The sequence below is a fragment of the Fukomys damarensis genome, unplaced genomic scaffold (assembly GCF_012274545.1).
Source record: "Fukomys damarensis isolate Sample0158 unplaced genomic scaffold, DMR_v1.0_HiC HiC_scaffold_14, whole genome shotgun sequence".
NCBI classification, from domain to species: domain Eukaryota; kingdom Metazoa; phylum Chordata; class Mammalia; order Rodentia; family Bathyergidae; genus Fukomys; species Fukomys damarensis.
Window position 1 is genome coordinate 16,902,043 of NW_022900926.1, and position 15,299 is coordinate 16,917,341.

Below are 15,299 nucleotides of genomic sequence, written 5' to 3' on the forward strand. Positions count from 1 at the left end.
CGGGAGCCTGGGTCGCAGCAGGAACCCTGGCCATTGCGTCCGGCCCGGGGGTCTTTGCTGTGGCCGGGGCGGGTGCTCGGTGCAGAGGGACCGGGTGGGGCTGTCAGCGTGGAGTGCAAACCCGCACCCGGGTGGTCCTCGAGGGACTTGCGTTACGCGGACTCAGTTATGGGTGCTCAGTGTTGACACATCACTGCTAACTGAAACGCCTCCGTGAATCTATCCCGGGCAGGCCACACTGCACTTTCCTGCGAGACGTTCACTAATGACCTATCAGTATATAACAGTGCAGACTGTGAAATGTGAATAAGCTTACAATATAAAGATACAAAGGAAGAGATGCCCAATAACGCTTTCTGCTGCAAGATTGCACGCAGTTTAAAGACATGCTTTGGAATTTTGGGTGTACAGCCCACGTGTGTGTGATTTAATATGTATCTTTTGCGGGTTAAACAACTTCTTTTGCCCTTTAAGTTTTCTTCCCCCACCACCTATCCCTGCACTGCAGCACCAGAGTTTAATGGCAGGAACATAAATATAATCTGGATTCCTTCTGCCTTCCAGTAAATGTTGGCACACTCCATTACATCAGTCTGTGGGCAGCGGTTTTTTGTTTATTTGTTTTGTTTTGTTTGAATCATGATGATATTTCAGCCAACCAGATGCAGGGTCAGATTGTGGAAAGACCACATAGGTATTTCCTGTAGATCCATTTAAAACAGGTGTCCCCTCCAAATAGTCTGTGAGTCAGAGGATGTGGAGTGAAGGGTGACAGAGAAAGCATAGCATTACACATAGAAAGTAGCAAATCATTAATGTTTTTCTGAATTTGTCCAACCCAGCTCCAAAAAACAAACCAACGAAAACACCCACTAGTTTTTTTAATGGGCATTCTAATTGCGCTAATAGAAATTGAAGTCACGAGAAGATTCTATAACATAAAATTATTCTGCATTAATGATTGATAGTCATATTACCAAGAAGTTAAGTTTATTTTGTATGTGGGTGTCCTTGCTGGCTTCATCAGATTGCAAAACACAAAACAGGAAAAAGGATTTGTTGAAGATCGATCTGAGGATGTCAGTCTACTGTTTTTACTAAGGGCTATTTTTATCATTTTACTCAGGGCTTAATAAAGTTTAATGAGTTAATGTGATGGTTTCAAAGTTGCATAGGCCTTTCCTAGTTTAGATTTTAGAAAAATCATTAATAAGACTCCCTGTCCCTAGCATTACAAAGACAAATATATTTTCGTATTATTGAAATTCTTCCTGCAGTCACTTTCTTTTAAAATAAATACTGTAACACTGAAATAAGTGTTCTGAACCTATCCTAGTAGTTTGCTCTTGTCAATTTATGGTTTGCTAACCATAATGAAATAATTTCACATTTTAAAAAGTGAAACGTTTGCATAAACCTTGACTCAAATACTAATTTATGAGAATGTCAGTCTACTATTCTTACAATGTCTTTTTAAACTTGTCCAGGGTTTCCCTATTTTCCTTTTTAGCCCATATCTAATAATCTTAGTCATGTTTTACAGTTATTCCCTGTGAAATCTCCTTACATTGTTCTACAACGTAAATAACATAATGGGTTATTGAACTTAAAATTTCACTTCGTGTTTAAGAAACATATTATTATTCACTTGTGTTTCCATGATGATTCCATAGTTGATTTAGATAACGCTGTTTTCATTGTACAGAAGAAATATATGCTTATCACCTTTTGATTCTGGTAGACAATTAGAGAGATGGAGAGGAAAATCTTTGTCTAGTTGAGTTTCATGTATACTTGAAGTATGAAAAAAAAAAGGACAGATTTCAAGACCCTTTTTTTTGCCTTCTAATGATATTCATATTCTTAGACAAAAAAAGAGCTAAAGATACTTTCCCTTAATTACATCATAAAACTGAATAAACTTTGTTCTTCTTGGGAACATTGTTTTGGATTGGTTTTTGGTCTTGAGTGTTTTGTTTTTTGAGGTGGAGGATGTCACACACTGGTAAGGATATGTGCTAATTTTGGAAAGACAGAGACCCCTGTGCCTCTCTTACGTTGTTGTCCAAGAAGCCAACTTCACATAACTGTAGGAATTTGCTTTAAAATCCTAGGAGAAGAAATTTGTTTATGCATTGTTTTCCAGTACTCAATGTCTGTGCATTTCCTTGAGTTCTATATTTACGTTAAATTATCATTTTCTCACGCTATCAACAAACTTGGAGCAATCACTTATTCTCCCTTCACATTTATCTGCACCACAAGGGTGAAAGTTGGAACGCATCCCTTTCAGAGGCTTGGGCATGGGAAAAATCCTCTCAGTATTACAGCCTTTGAGTTGTTTATCTTTCCTTCATCATAACAGTGGCATATTTACAATATAAAAATAAGAAAAAATTAAAATCTAATATTAGCTCCATCAGAGAAAACACTATTTTAGCAGATTTCTCCCAGTCTCTCTACAATATATACGTAGATGCGAATAAAACAATTTGCATCATATGAATTTGTCTTAAACGTAACACGAATTTTTCCTTATTAGTTAAAATTTGTAAAAATCACATTTAGTGGTTGCATAGTACCACATCATATAGAAATATCCTATTTTTGCTTAAATGTTTCCCTGCTTTGGGATATTGAGATTGTTTCCAGTTTTTAGCAGCATAAATACACTGTAGTGGATGCATTTGGAATTGTGAAAGCCCCATTCTTAGTATTATTTAGAGCTCAAACACCTTATAAAATCGCATTTTTATAAATTAACGTGTTTATCTGAGCTTAGGTGTCAAAGAGTGTGTTCTTGCTTTCCAGGGCAGTTGAGAAAAATCAAGTGAAAAGAGTAGGTAAAAATGACTGCTGTTTTTCTTACAATTGTTAGAAATGGCAGTGCCGATGCATTTAATTAGCCGTATTTTCTCCCATGAACCAGGAAAGTTGTTTTACACTGGCCAAATGCAAAAGTACTAGAAGTGCAGTGCGTTTGTTGATGTTGCTGACTCTCAAGAGATTGGCTGGTTTCAAAACGGACTGTATTTGATAAAGAGAATTCTACTAGGAGAGGAGGTTTCTAAATGCCAGGAATTCTCTGGAGGGTTTTTGAAAAGCTATAGAAAAAGTAATGTCTAGATTAGCTGTGAGTCACTGCATGGGTTTCACACAGACCTAAACACACCCGGTGCCCCCAGCGAAGGAAAGTGCAGTCTTCACGTGAGTGCCCCACCCAGCTCCCAGCCACATGAGGTACTTTCCTAAACTATGTGGATGGTGGTGGCTAAGAGAGGCCTCTTAAAGCATTCTAGAGAAAGAGAAAAGTTTTGCTCACTTTCTCCCCAACCCCTCATGGGTGTCAGAGTATTTGCAGAGTTACTGTTTTGCTTAGTTGAATATATAGGATTTGGGGATTGGAAATGAATTACTCTTGATAGTTCAAAAGAGTAGGCTGCCATAGCCAGGGATCCAACTTTTTCACTGCTCTCAGCCTCTTTTCTAGATGAGTGTTGAGACCAGGGAAGGTGGTGTTCACCTATAATCCCAGCACTCTGGAGGCTGAGGCACGCAGATCACCATGAGTTTGAGGCTAGCCTGGTCTACATAGTGAGTTTAAGACCAGCTACATAGTAAGACTCTGTCTCTAAATAAATCCATATATACATATATAAATACTTAAACAAATACTTCAAGGATATTTTGAAGGATTTTCAAGGATTTTGAATGTTTTCACCATAGAGAAGTGATGTTTAATGAGATAGATGTGTTTAACCTAGTTAGACAATACATCTATGTATAGGAAAGTCACATGGCACCCCCTTAACATGAGCAATTTTTGTATTTTCTGTATCAGTTAAGAAAATAAGTTTAATTTAAAAACAAAGCATATTTCAAGGTCTTTACTCTTTTGGAGACCAGGCATGTGTCATAATTAAGTCAAACCAGAAGTAAGGAGCCAGGACATGACTGGATCGATGAAAAACTAAAGCCACACTATTTACTTTTTTTTTCATTTCTAGTAGAGGGACTTCATTTTAAAGTTTTAAAAATTGTGTGTCTTCGTCCTCTGTTGTTATAACAGAATGCCTCCGGCTGAGTGATTTATAAAGAAAAGAAGTTTACTTAGCTCATGGTTCTGGAGGCTGAAATTCCAACATCAGATGGCTCCATCTGGCAAGAGCCCTGTGCTTCTTTATAACAAGGAGGAAAAGCAGAAGGGTGCATGGGCCTGGTGTGGATGAGGCAGAACACGAGGAATCAACCTTGCTTTGTGATAACCTGCTCTTGCAGTAACCAACCCAGTTGCACAAGAAAGATGTGAATCCACCTGAAGACCTGATCACCCCACCACATCACCTCCCAACACCACCATGATGGTGATCAAATTTCAACATAAGTTTCAGAAGTTTCCAGAAGAAGACCATGGTATGGAGTAGTCAGCAACGAAAGCATATCTCTGTGCTACAGTTGGCTAGCAGGCTGTAGGTCGGCATGTCTGGATCTTCCCTTTAAAAGAGCACCCACTTAATATCTTCATTAACCTGCTGTTTTGAATCACTCTCAACCTCTCCTTGTCTCCTGCAAGAGTTAAGGCCACCATGCCTGGAACCAATAGCCCTATGCTTTGATGCAAGAGAGAGGAAAGGTAGGTCACTCGGCATGGACGCTCTCTTTCCTGGACAAGCCTGTGTGGATGAAGGCCAGCCAGTGAGGTGGAGGTAGAAGCATCACAGGGCAGGACGCTGTCCCTTAGGGAAGGTTTGTAGAAGAAGCTGCCACACATCATTTCTGCTTTCATCTCATTGTTCAGCATTCACGCAAGAGCCTCCATTCTGGTTCACTACAGGCCCAGCCCCAAACTGGGACTCCATTAACGCAGAATGGGAATATCGTGGATCAAATGGCTGAAGGATATGTTGAAGATCTAATGTTTTGTACCCCAGAGAATGACCTTATGGTACTTGGGTACAGAAATGTTACAGATATAAGTACTCAAGTTAACATGATGCTGTACTGGGGTGGAGGAGGCCCTAACCCAGTGAGAGGGTTGACTTTATGAAAAGACAGAGGCACATAGGAAAATGCCACATGAAGACAGGAGCAGAGGTGGATGACAAGATAAGGATTGCAGAGTGTTTCCAAAGGTTAGGAGAAAGGCATGGTACAGATTTCCATGACCTACAAGAAACCTCACTCCCTTGGGGTACATGACATTCAGTGTCTTCATTGGGTTTGCTCACCCAGTTTTTGAACTTCCGTGATTGCATGTCTTCAAATAATTATGTCTTCCATTGTCATGGGAACGCTTGATTTTCCTCCAAAACTCAACATTTGCTTTTACTCTTTCATGCCTGTCAGACACTAATGATTCATAGCACCTTCTCCATCTGTTAAAATTCTACTCATCTCCCAAGGGCCAGTGCTGACTGGAATGCTACAATAACGCCCATATTTACGTAGTAGTTTGCCAACTAGAAAGCACTTTTAGATTATATTACATGGAACAACAGCATCATCCCTGATGTTCATGGCTTCTTCCTTCTTGGGCCTCTCTCAGATCCATGACCTGCAGGCAAGACTGAGCTGTGAGACCCTTCGCATAGGTGGCCATCTACAGGTGAGGTGGTTCTCAGTGCGCCCTGTCTTCAGTGAGCAGAAAAGATTTTTCCCCAATACTTTCCAGTTCCATGAAGCAGCTAATTAAACTATCCCCCCAGGACCAGGCTTCCTCTCCAAAGAAGGGAAGACTCTTGGGGAACTGATAGCCTCTGCGTAAAAGCAGCATCACAGCAATGTGGAATGCTTGCACGATGGGCTGGCCTGCTACTTCTTACCATATTAAGCAACTTTTTGCCCCAAATGAAGGGCAGCTAAAATGTCTGCAGTCCACTTATCAGGCCTCCAACTTAATCATCCACAGGGCTAGTAGAAAGCCAGTTTTATAAACTAACATAATAAACATCTAGTACTAAAGGGAGTTCAGTAAAATTACATGAAGCACCTTCGTCTTATATTCAGGAGACGCAAGATTTGTCATGAGAGACGGTAGCATCAGCAGTCCTGAAGGGGCAGCAGCCGGTTTAAACAGTCAGTACCGGCAGGCTTGCCTGAGTCCAGGCTTCTTCTGGGATCATGCAGTTTCCTTTCCTCCCAGCAGCTCATGGGTCAGAGAGGCAGGCTGATTGCTCATGTCACTGACAGCTGGGCTCCGAATATAGAAGATACAACCCATGAGCAGATGTGGGAGATTACCTGGAATAGAGTGACATGACAGGACCAACTGTGGTCCTGAGTGGAGTGAGAATGTGCTCCCAGGACTCTGAGAAATATTTAAATGGTGCAGCCCTTGTTTTTCTCCACTCTTTCAATATCACTGCATATCTGATAGCTGGTGCAGCAGTAACCATTGTATAAGAGTGAGGAAACAACAGAATCCCAGAGATATTTGCATTGATGTCAATAACCTGCTGGACTACAGTAAACAGTGGCCTTTTCTCACACTACTTATGATGTAAGAAAAATAATTTATTTGTGTAACTCAATGTTATTCTTTGGTACATTATGGCTAAATTGTGGTAGAAGGAGATATTAGAAGGTAGAAGGTTATTTCCTTGAAAAAGTGCAGACCCATAAGATAGTGAGCTAGTACTACAGAGACCAAGATTCATATATATGCATTTTTAATGTTATAAGTACTCATATCATACTATGGCTGGGCTTTGAGCTAAGCAGTTTACAAATATTATTAGCTCATTTTATCCTCAGCGAGAAGGGTTACCACTATTATCTTCATTTACAAAAGAGGAAATGGAAGGACAGAGTAAATTGGGTAAGCCACCTAAGTCCACACAGACTATAAATGGCAGAACTGAATTCTTTGTGTTTGTTTAGTGCTGGGGATTGAACCCAGGGCCTTGTGCATGCCCAGCACACTCTATTATGAAGCTACATCACCAGCCTTTTATTTTATTTTGAGACAAGGTCTCACTAAGCTGTCCAGGCTGGCCTTGAACTTGCAGTCCTCCTGCCCCAGCCTCCTGAGTAGCTATGACTACAGGCAGGCTCCTTAATCTCTGCACTGGGCTGAGCGGCACTGTGGACATGCATACCATATTATGGGTTCTAGTTCCTGTTATGCCCCGGATGCACTTTGTGATCGGGGCTGTGTTTTTCCGTCTGTTACCATAAAGCCCTGGCCTCTCCTTGCAGGAGTGGCCTCCTCCAGCCAGGACACAGGTCATAGCTGATAGAAAGGCATCGTTGCAGGCAGGAACTGTGTCTGTAATTGAGCATCTCTGTGGACACTGTGGTCTGATGCATAAGGATCAGAAAATTCTAGATAGTGTCAAGAATCATGAATTATATCATCATTTTCATAGGGTTAATTTATTGACAAGTTTTTGGTCATTTGGCCATGTCATTTAATTTCAAGGCATCTGAATTTATCTTTTAAAAACTTGAGCTCTGCCTTCTTTGAATGAATGCTTCCTCAATATCTATGTTGCTCTGTTTTCCCATTATTCATTTTATGTAATTACATTGTAATTATGTAATCACCAGACTCACCCAAGAATTATATTTACTAACATTTATTTCCTGGAATTGTATGATGATATTCTTTGAAGTTTAATTAATGAATTATTTTGTTTTCAAAATAATTTTGTTTCCCAAAAACTCTTAATAACATACATACGATGTATATGTGTGTATATATGTACACATATACATGTATAACATATACAGATATATACCATGTATTTGTTAACATGTATTTGTTATATACATGTATATACATGTTATATAAATATATATATAAATATATATATATATACATATTTATATTTATACATAGCTACAGGATGATAAGATGATGGAATTTGCTATTCAGAGGAAAACTTAGAGACCACCTACTCTGGTCTATAAATGATGAAACTAAGGCTCAGAAAAATCAAATGACCTCTCTGAAATCACACGTCTAGTAGTAAGACTGAGATTTGAATTGCCCTAGGGTAATCTCTTTTCTTACTTATTATTTTGTTTAAAGTCATAAATCATATTTCAGAGCAATTGTAGATTTATATAAAAATTGAGCAAAAGTTACAGAGAGTTTTCATGTTCCATATACAGCTGCTGTCTGACTTCCATTGGGGTTACATTCCTGTTGACCCCATAGCAGATGCATATATCGTTAAGTCAAAACTGCATTGAATACACCTGACATACATCCTAGCTTAGCAACATGACGCTCTATAAACGCAAGCATCTGCTGCTTTTCCTTGTAATACTGTGGCAGGCTCAGAGGTGTGGCCCAACATGGTAACACAGATCCCTGCCCCGGAAGGGACAAGAATTAAAAGTCCAAAATACAGTTTCCACTGAATGCATATCACTTTCACAGCATCCTGCAGGTGAGAGATTGGATGCTGAGCCTTGTAAGTCAGAGACTGTCCATATTTCTTTCTCCCCACCTTGGCCCATGCACAATTTCCCCTAATGTCAGTATCTTGCCTCAGCACAGTACATTTGTTAAAATGATGACTTCTTGCTAAGTCACTAAATCACACAGACTGGACTTTAACTTGTGATCCTCCTGCCTCAGCATCCCAGAGTGCTGGGGTTATAGGTGTGTACCATTACATCTGGCTCCCACAGATTTTGCTGTTATATTTTCATTTTGAATTTAGTTCAAAATACTTTCAAGTTTTTTTGGGATTACTTCTTTGATCCATTTCTTATTTAAAGGCACCTTGTTTATTCTCCAAACATTTAAAAATTTCCAACCACCTTCCTGTTATTAATTTCTAGTTCCAATTTTGGTCTGCAGCATACTTTGCTTGCTTTCTATTCTTTTAAAGGGATGTTTCTGCTCTATCTTAACTGTTCTCTTTGAGCTTGAGAAGAATGTGTATTCTGCTGTCATCAGACAATGTATCTTGTAAATGTCAGTTAGATCTGTTTGATCTAATTGTTTGGTTCACTTCTGTTATTAGTGACTTCCTGCCACTGGATCTGTGTCTTATCAATAAAGGGAGGTTGCATTTACCAACTGAAATAATAGATTTGTCTCATCCTCCTTGAAGTTTTGTAACTTTTTGCTACATGTGTTTTAATGTTCTGTTGGTAGGTGATGTGGATTAAAGATTGTTGTGTCTTCTTGGAGAATTGACACATTTATCATTATGTGCTACTACTCCTTATCCCTGATTCCCTTTCTTCCTCTGAAGTCTGGCTTTGTCCAAAACAAATATGGCTACCCCAGCATCCTTTTGATTAATGTTGTCATGGCATCTATATCTCCATCCCTTCATATTAATGTTATCTCTGCCTTTATATTCAAAGTGGGTTTATCATGGACAACATATATTTGGGTCTCATTTGTTGTTCACTCTGACAATCTTGGTCTTTCAATCAGAATATTTAAACTATTCATGTCTAAAGTCATTATTTGTAGAGTTCCATTGATATCGATCATATTTGCTACTGGTATCTCTCTTTCTTCCTTTTCTTTTTTTGTCCTCCACTCTTTTCTTAAGGGAAGGGACTTCCTGGTTTTAATTGAGCATTTTATACTATGACATTTTTATCTCATCTCTTACCATCAATATAATTCTTTTCAAAAAATTTCAGATTATTCTAGAGTATGAAATACGCACTTATAGATAATCATATTCTATATGCAAGGAACATGCTAGCACTTCACAGATAGTATAAACACCTTGCATTATTTCTAATTCTTCTTTCTCATTGTTTATAACATTTCTTTTTTTATATTTATTTATTTATTTTTGGTGGGGTACTGGGGACTGAACTCAGGCCCTTGTGCTTGCGAAGCAGGTGGCAGCACCACTGAGCTAAATTCCCAACCCTCATTTCTGTTTTCTGTGGTGTGTGTGTGTGTGTGTGCATGCATGTGTGTGTATGCAGTAGGATTGAACCCAGGGTCCTTTGCATATTAAGCATCTGTTCTACCACTGATTACAGCCCCAGGCCCTCACGTTTCTGTCATTTATTTCATTTATCCATAGTTTATAATCACCAAATACATTGTTGTTGTTATTTTGAATAAATTTTTCTCTCTTGGATCAACTATGAAAAGAAAAGCAAAAGTATTTATGTTTACTTATTCCTTTTATAACTCTTCCTTTTTAAATTGAGTTTATTGTTACATTTTAGGTATACAGTACAGTTACATTCATCACTGGGACTTGTACCTCTACATGACAGTTTTTGGCTCTCATTTTTTCCCTTTGTCTCTGCCCTCCCTTCGTCCCCTCCTCCCCTCCCCATTTACAAACACTTTCTTTCCAGTTTTTCATTTTCTCATATTTTTTTCTTTTCCCTTGTTCTCTTTCCCCTACCCTTCCCACTTTCCCTACACCTTTATAACTCTTTCTTTTTAAATGTAGATCCTCATTTATGACCTATATAGTTTTCTTTCTCTATGAAGAACTGTCTTTTAACATTTCTTTCAAAGCAAGTCTACTGATAATAAATTCCCTTGATTTGTATCTGTCTGAGAAAGTATTTCTCTTCATGTTGTAAGATAATTTTGCTATACACAAGACCCTAGTTTGGTAAGTTTTTTTTCTTTCAGTGCCTTAAAATAGTTCACTTTATGTTATTCTTGCTTGCACAGTTTATGGCTTTGGGGTAATTTTGAGTCAATTTAGCCCCACTTTTCATTAATAATTCTCAGAGCAATGATTTTACTTCCTTTCTACTCAAAAACTTTTTGTTGTAGTAATTCATAACCTGTTAGATGCTAGTCAATAACTCTTTATCCCCAACCATTTTTCCTTCTGTCTCCAACATTCAAGGGAAGAAAAAGCATTTAATTTACATCTATCTGTGTGGATCATCTTTGCTGTTTTCAGACTGGCACTGACAGCTCTCTAGCCTTGTTCTCATCACCACCTCTCTTCTGCCCTCCACCAGGCTGCCCTTTCTGACCCGCTAACTTCTTAAACTAGTCATAAGTTTGCTGACCTTCCACAGGCTTTCTCTCCTCATACCTATAGATTAGGTTCTTCAGCACTTTATTTATTTGTAAATATATTTTAATGCTATTTTTGGTATATTCACAGTGAGACATAAATCATTGTGTGTTTATTTTGAAGACATCGATCATATTCTATGTCATATTAAACAACAAAATAGAGCATTGTGTTCATAAAGAGTTAAGTTTGCAAAGGATAGTTGAAAAAAGAAAAAGTATGCTTAGATGGTAAAAGGCTGTAGTATATATGATCTTGGTTTTATTAAATGGAAATAGAATCTTGCTTAGTGATGTTGGCCCAGCATTATGATTGGCCAATGTCAGTGATTTTCATTATTTGGATGTATTTTGGGTGATCAGGAAAAGAGAAACTTCTGTGACTGCAATACGAGTAATGAACTAGATGTGATGGTGTGGTGAATCCGAGCCAGCCCAAGGAGCAGTGGACGTGACTTGATGCATCTTAGAAGAGAGTTTGAATGGTGAAAGCTTTAAACTGTTTTTGTTCTTTCATTTAAATTGACATATAATCATTATATATATTTAAGGACTGTAAGATGATAATTCAAACATGTATAAAATGTATGATGGCAACATCAGAGTACAGTTCCCTCTCCTTATACATTGATCACATTTTTGTATTTGAAAACTCTGCTCCTCTCCTCTAGTTCTTCATAAAATATATAAGCTTATTGTGAATCATAGCCACCCTATAGTGCTGTAGAACAGTGGAACATATTCATTCCATGCACCTGTATTTTAGTGTGGGCTACAACTGCCTCCTTCAGACTCCTCTCTTTAGCCTTGGCACCATCTAGCAGTCAGTACTCTACTCTGTCTTCTTTGAGGCCAATGATTTTTTCTTCTACATCTAAGTGAAAGCATGCAATATTTGTACAGTATTTCTGTGCCTGGCTTATTTCACTTAACACAATGTCCTCCAGTTTCATCCATTTTACTTTGAGTGACAAGATTCAATTCTTCTTGTGAACGTATCCATATATGTATTCTATATACACACAGGAAACATTTTCTATATATACTATATATGTGAAACTTTTTAAATCCATTCATATAGAAGTGGGTTAAATAATAGAGATTCTAGGAATACGTGTGGGAAGCTGTAGCCATCTGGAGTTTTGGAGTAACAAAAGAAACCATTTAATACTTGATAAGAACTGGCACACTCCTTTTGTCTACAGGTTTCGAATCAATTGAGACAGGAGTCAGCTAGGAAGAATGATCTATGTCAAACTGTGGCCCTCAGAAGACAAGAATGGAAACATTCTGTGGAAACATTCATCGGGAAAAGAATTTTTAAAATAATATTTTTTCCTATTTTCGCCAATTAGAAAAGCAACTCCTCCGCAGGAGGAATGGAATTGGGAAGAAGTGTGTAAGTTCCAATACCCTGAAGACGAAGGAAGTCTCTAACCTATGGACATGCAGAACCCCACAAAATCAGGAAAGAAGCACAAAGACTCACTATCTAAGCAGCAGAAACTTGGGAGATGTTATGATCTTTATGGAAAATATACTCATAGGAATAGGTAAAATGGCACCTGCAGCCTAACTCTCAGGTATACATATTTTAACTGTGATGTTCAGATTATACAAAATAATTAACCCTATTCTTGTAATCACATTTTCAACCTTTTGATATGACACTATAACCATCTAAATTTTATAATAAATAGGGAAAGGACATTATCAGCAAATATAAAAAAGCCGAGTATAAGACTTTTATGCATTATTATAGGTAAACTGTACCCATCTTGTCCTTGAGAACTCTTGAGATTTTGTCCAAGTCCCTTATAGACTACAGGCTTGGATTGTATTAGACATCTTTGTCCTGGCCCCTTACCCCTTGTTTAAGACAAACAGGTAAAAAGAATTATATATTAACTAGGAGATATGCTTTTGTTTATTGTTATTTGTTTGTGTTACTTTTGTTTATTGTGTGTCCTTCTACTACAGGAGAAAGGAAAGCAGGAAAAAAGGAAGGGAGGAAGAAAGAATGGAAGGAGAGGAGAGGAGAGAAGACAGAAGGAAAAGATAAAAAGAAAAATAATTTTTAAGAAGAAAGAAAAGAGGAGAGACAGAAGTACACTCATCAAAACTGAAACTAGATTCTGATTAAAATTGATGCTTGACTGGATTGAGATTACCAGCAGTCATTCTATCTGCCTGACAAAAGAAAAGGGAATCTTCTTTTGTGGAAGACAACATTATCCACACTCTCTATGATTTTAATATGCACAATCTCCAACACTTGAAAAATTACTAGTCCTGAAAGATAAAGCTAATTTGTCCAATAATCGAAAGAAAAAACAAACGTTAGCCGTATTTGATCAAGATATTGGAATTAGTGAACAAGGACTTACAAGAAATTGTTATTCATGTGTTCCAAGCATAGAGAAAAGAATAAGACAAAGTAGATGGGAAGATGGATTTTCAGTAAAAGCAATCTATAAATCAGGCCATTAGATACCAATTCTGACAAGCATAATATCTGAGGTTTGAGAAATCGATGCATGGAGGAGAGGACAATAGAGAGGGTGCCTAGAGATAACAGTGTGTCCAGCAGCCCAGGAAGTGGGTAGAGGTACGGAGATGGAGATGCTGCTTTGCCTAGTGGCAAAGAACCCACCACGAGAGAGGCGCAGGGCAGGCTGCAGTGTGCCTGCTGACCAAATGGCAGCACTTGGCGTGTTCAAAAAACGAATTGTAGAGAAGGATGGAATTTTCAAAACGGGTCCATGTTGAAGCTAATGGAAGCTAAATTTCTCACCATGAAAAGTGGGATGTATGACTCTAAAAAGGGGAGAGAAAAATGATTTCTAAGATATTGGACTAAAATTTAAAATCTCATTGAAGCTCTTATTGTTGATTGGTGGATAGATAGATATGCGTGTAAGCATGAACGTATACATATACATGAACGTGTGCATATATTTGCAAATTGTGTCCATGAGGAGAGCCTTGGTACAGTGACAACCCAGTAGCAATGAGATACTAAATATCCAGACTCAATTCTATATGCTGACTTCTCTCAAAAAAGAACAAGGACTCCTCATAAAAATAGCAGATTCAAGGACTAGGGTAGAGAATATTCAGCAACAGTCCAGTCCATCATACTATTCCTAAAAGTAAAGAATGAAGGTAACATGTCAAGAAGCAGCTTTTTCAAGATTCAACTAGCTAAGCATAAAACAATTTGAACATCAGAATAAATGATAATAACAAATTTCAACCAGTGAAAAATAGAATTAAAAAAAACACCTGAAATGATGGTGCTTTTGAAGCTGTCAAGGTCTTGAAAAATAAGAAAAGACTAGGGAAGGGAAGCGAGGGAAAGACAAAATATAATATGGTGCTGGACTCCATCCTAAGTCAAAAGGAGAAATGACTCGATGTGGAGACTGCTGGCAAAATCGACATAAGAACTGTGGATGGGATAGTAATAGCCTGTGGTTTGGAGAGTAGCGTTTACCATTGTTCATTTTCTGATTTGAAAGATTTAGTGATAGCTATTGGGGAGAGTGAATTTGTTTGGAAGAAATATACATAGAACTATTTAGAAGTAATAAGGCATAAAGCCTGCAGCTTGCTCTTAAATTGTTCTCTAAAATGCTATCATATTCTTGAATATACACATTGGTCTATCTATTTATAGAGAGATGGAGCAAATATGAAACCACTGACTGGAAAATCTGGATGAAAAGAATATAAGAGCTCGTTCTACTGTTCTTTGGGAATGTTTCCATAAATTTAAAATTATTTCAAAATTAAACTTTAAAGCTCAATGTATGAGTTTGGCAATAGATCAGCCACTGCTGAATGCAGGTCTTGGGGATAGGAAATATAGAAATAAAAATACACAAAATGAAGTATGGAGAAAAAGAATGGGGGAAAATAGAAACAAATGAAAGACCTATAAAACATGAACAAAGGATCAACTATGTAAAATGAGAGTTTCTGAAGGAAAAGAGAAAGAAATAGGGCAGAATAATATTCAAAGGGATAGTAGCTAGGTATTTTCTAAGGTAGACAAGATTCATTCAGTCTGTGCATAACAAAACTCAATAGGGCCAGGGTTGTAGTTCAGTGATGCTGCTCCTGCCTGCAAGTGCAAGATCCCGAGTTTGATCTACCCCAAAAAAAAAAAAAAAAAAAAAACCAAAGAAGAAAACCTTCAAATAAACAAACAACAACAAATGGAACCCAAAAAGTGAATAGAAAAGCAAAACTGCTCAATTTATTGCCAGCAAGCCTATGTGAAAATGCTGAAGGGAGTCCTACTGGCGGAAGTAAA

General features: G+C 37.9%; 1 long non-coding RNA gene across 1 annotated transcript in view; it reads left to right on the top strand.

Moving 5' to 3' along the window:
• LOC117286006 overlaps positions 1-12,998 on the top strand; it is a 14,106-nt gene extending 1,108 nt beyond the window's left edge. The window contains exons 2-3 of the long non-coding RNA XR_004517127.1: positions 12,337-12,564; positions 12,962-12,998. This is a non-coding gene — a long non-coding RNA (uncharacterized LOC117286006). The remainder of the gene's footprint in view (positions 1-12,336; positions 12,565-12,961) is intronic.
• Positions 12,999-15,299: the final 2,301 nt, after the last annotated feature.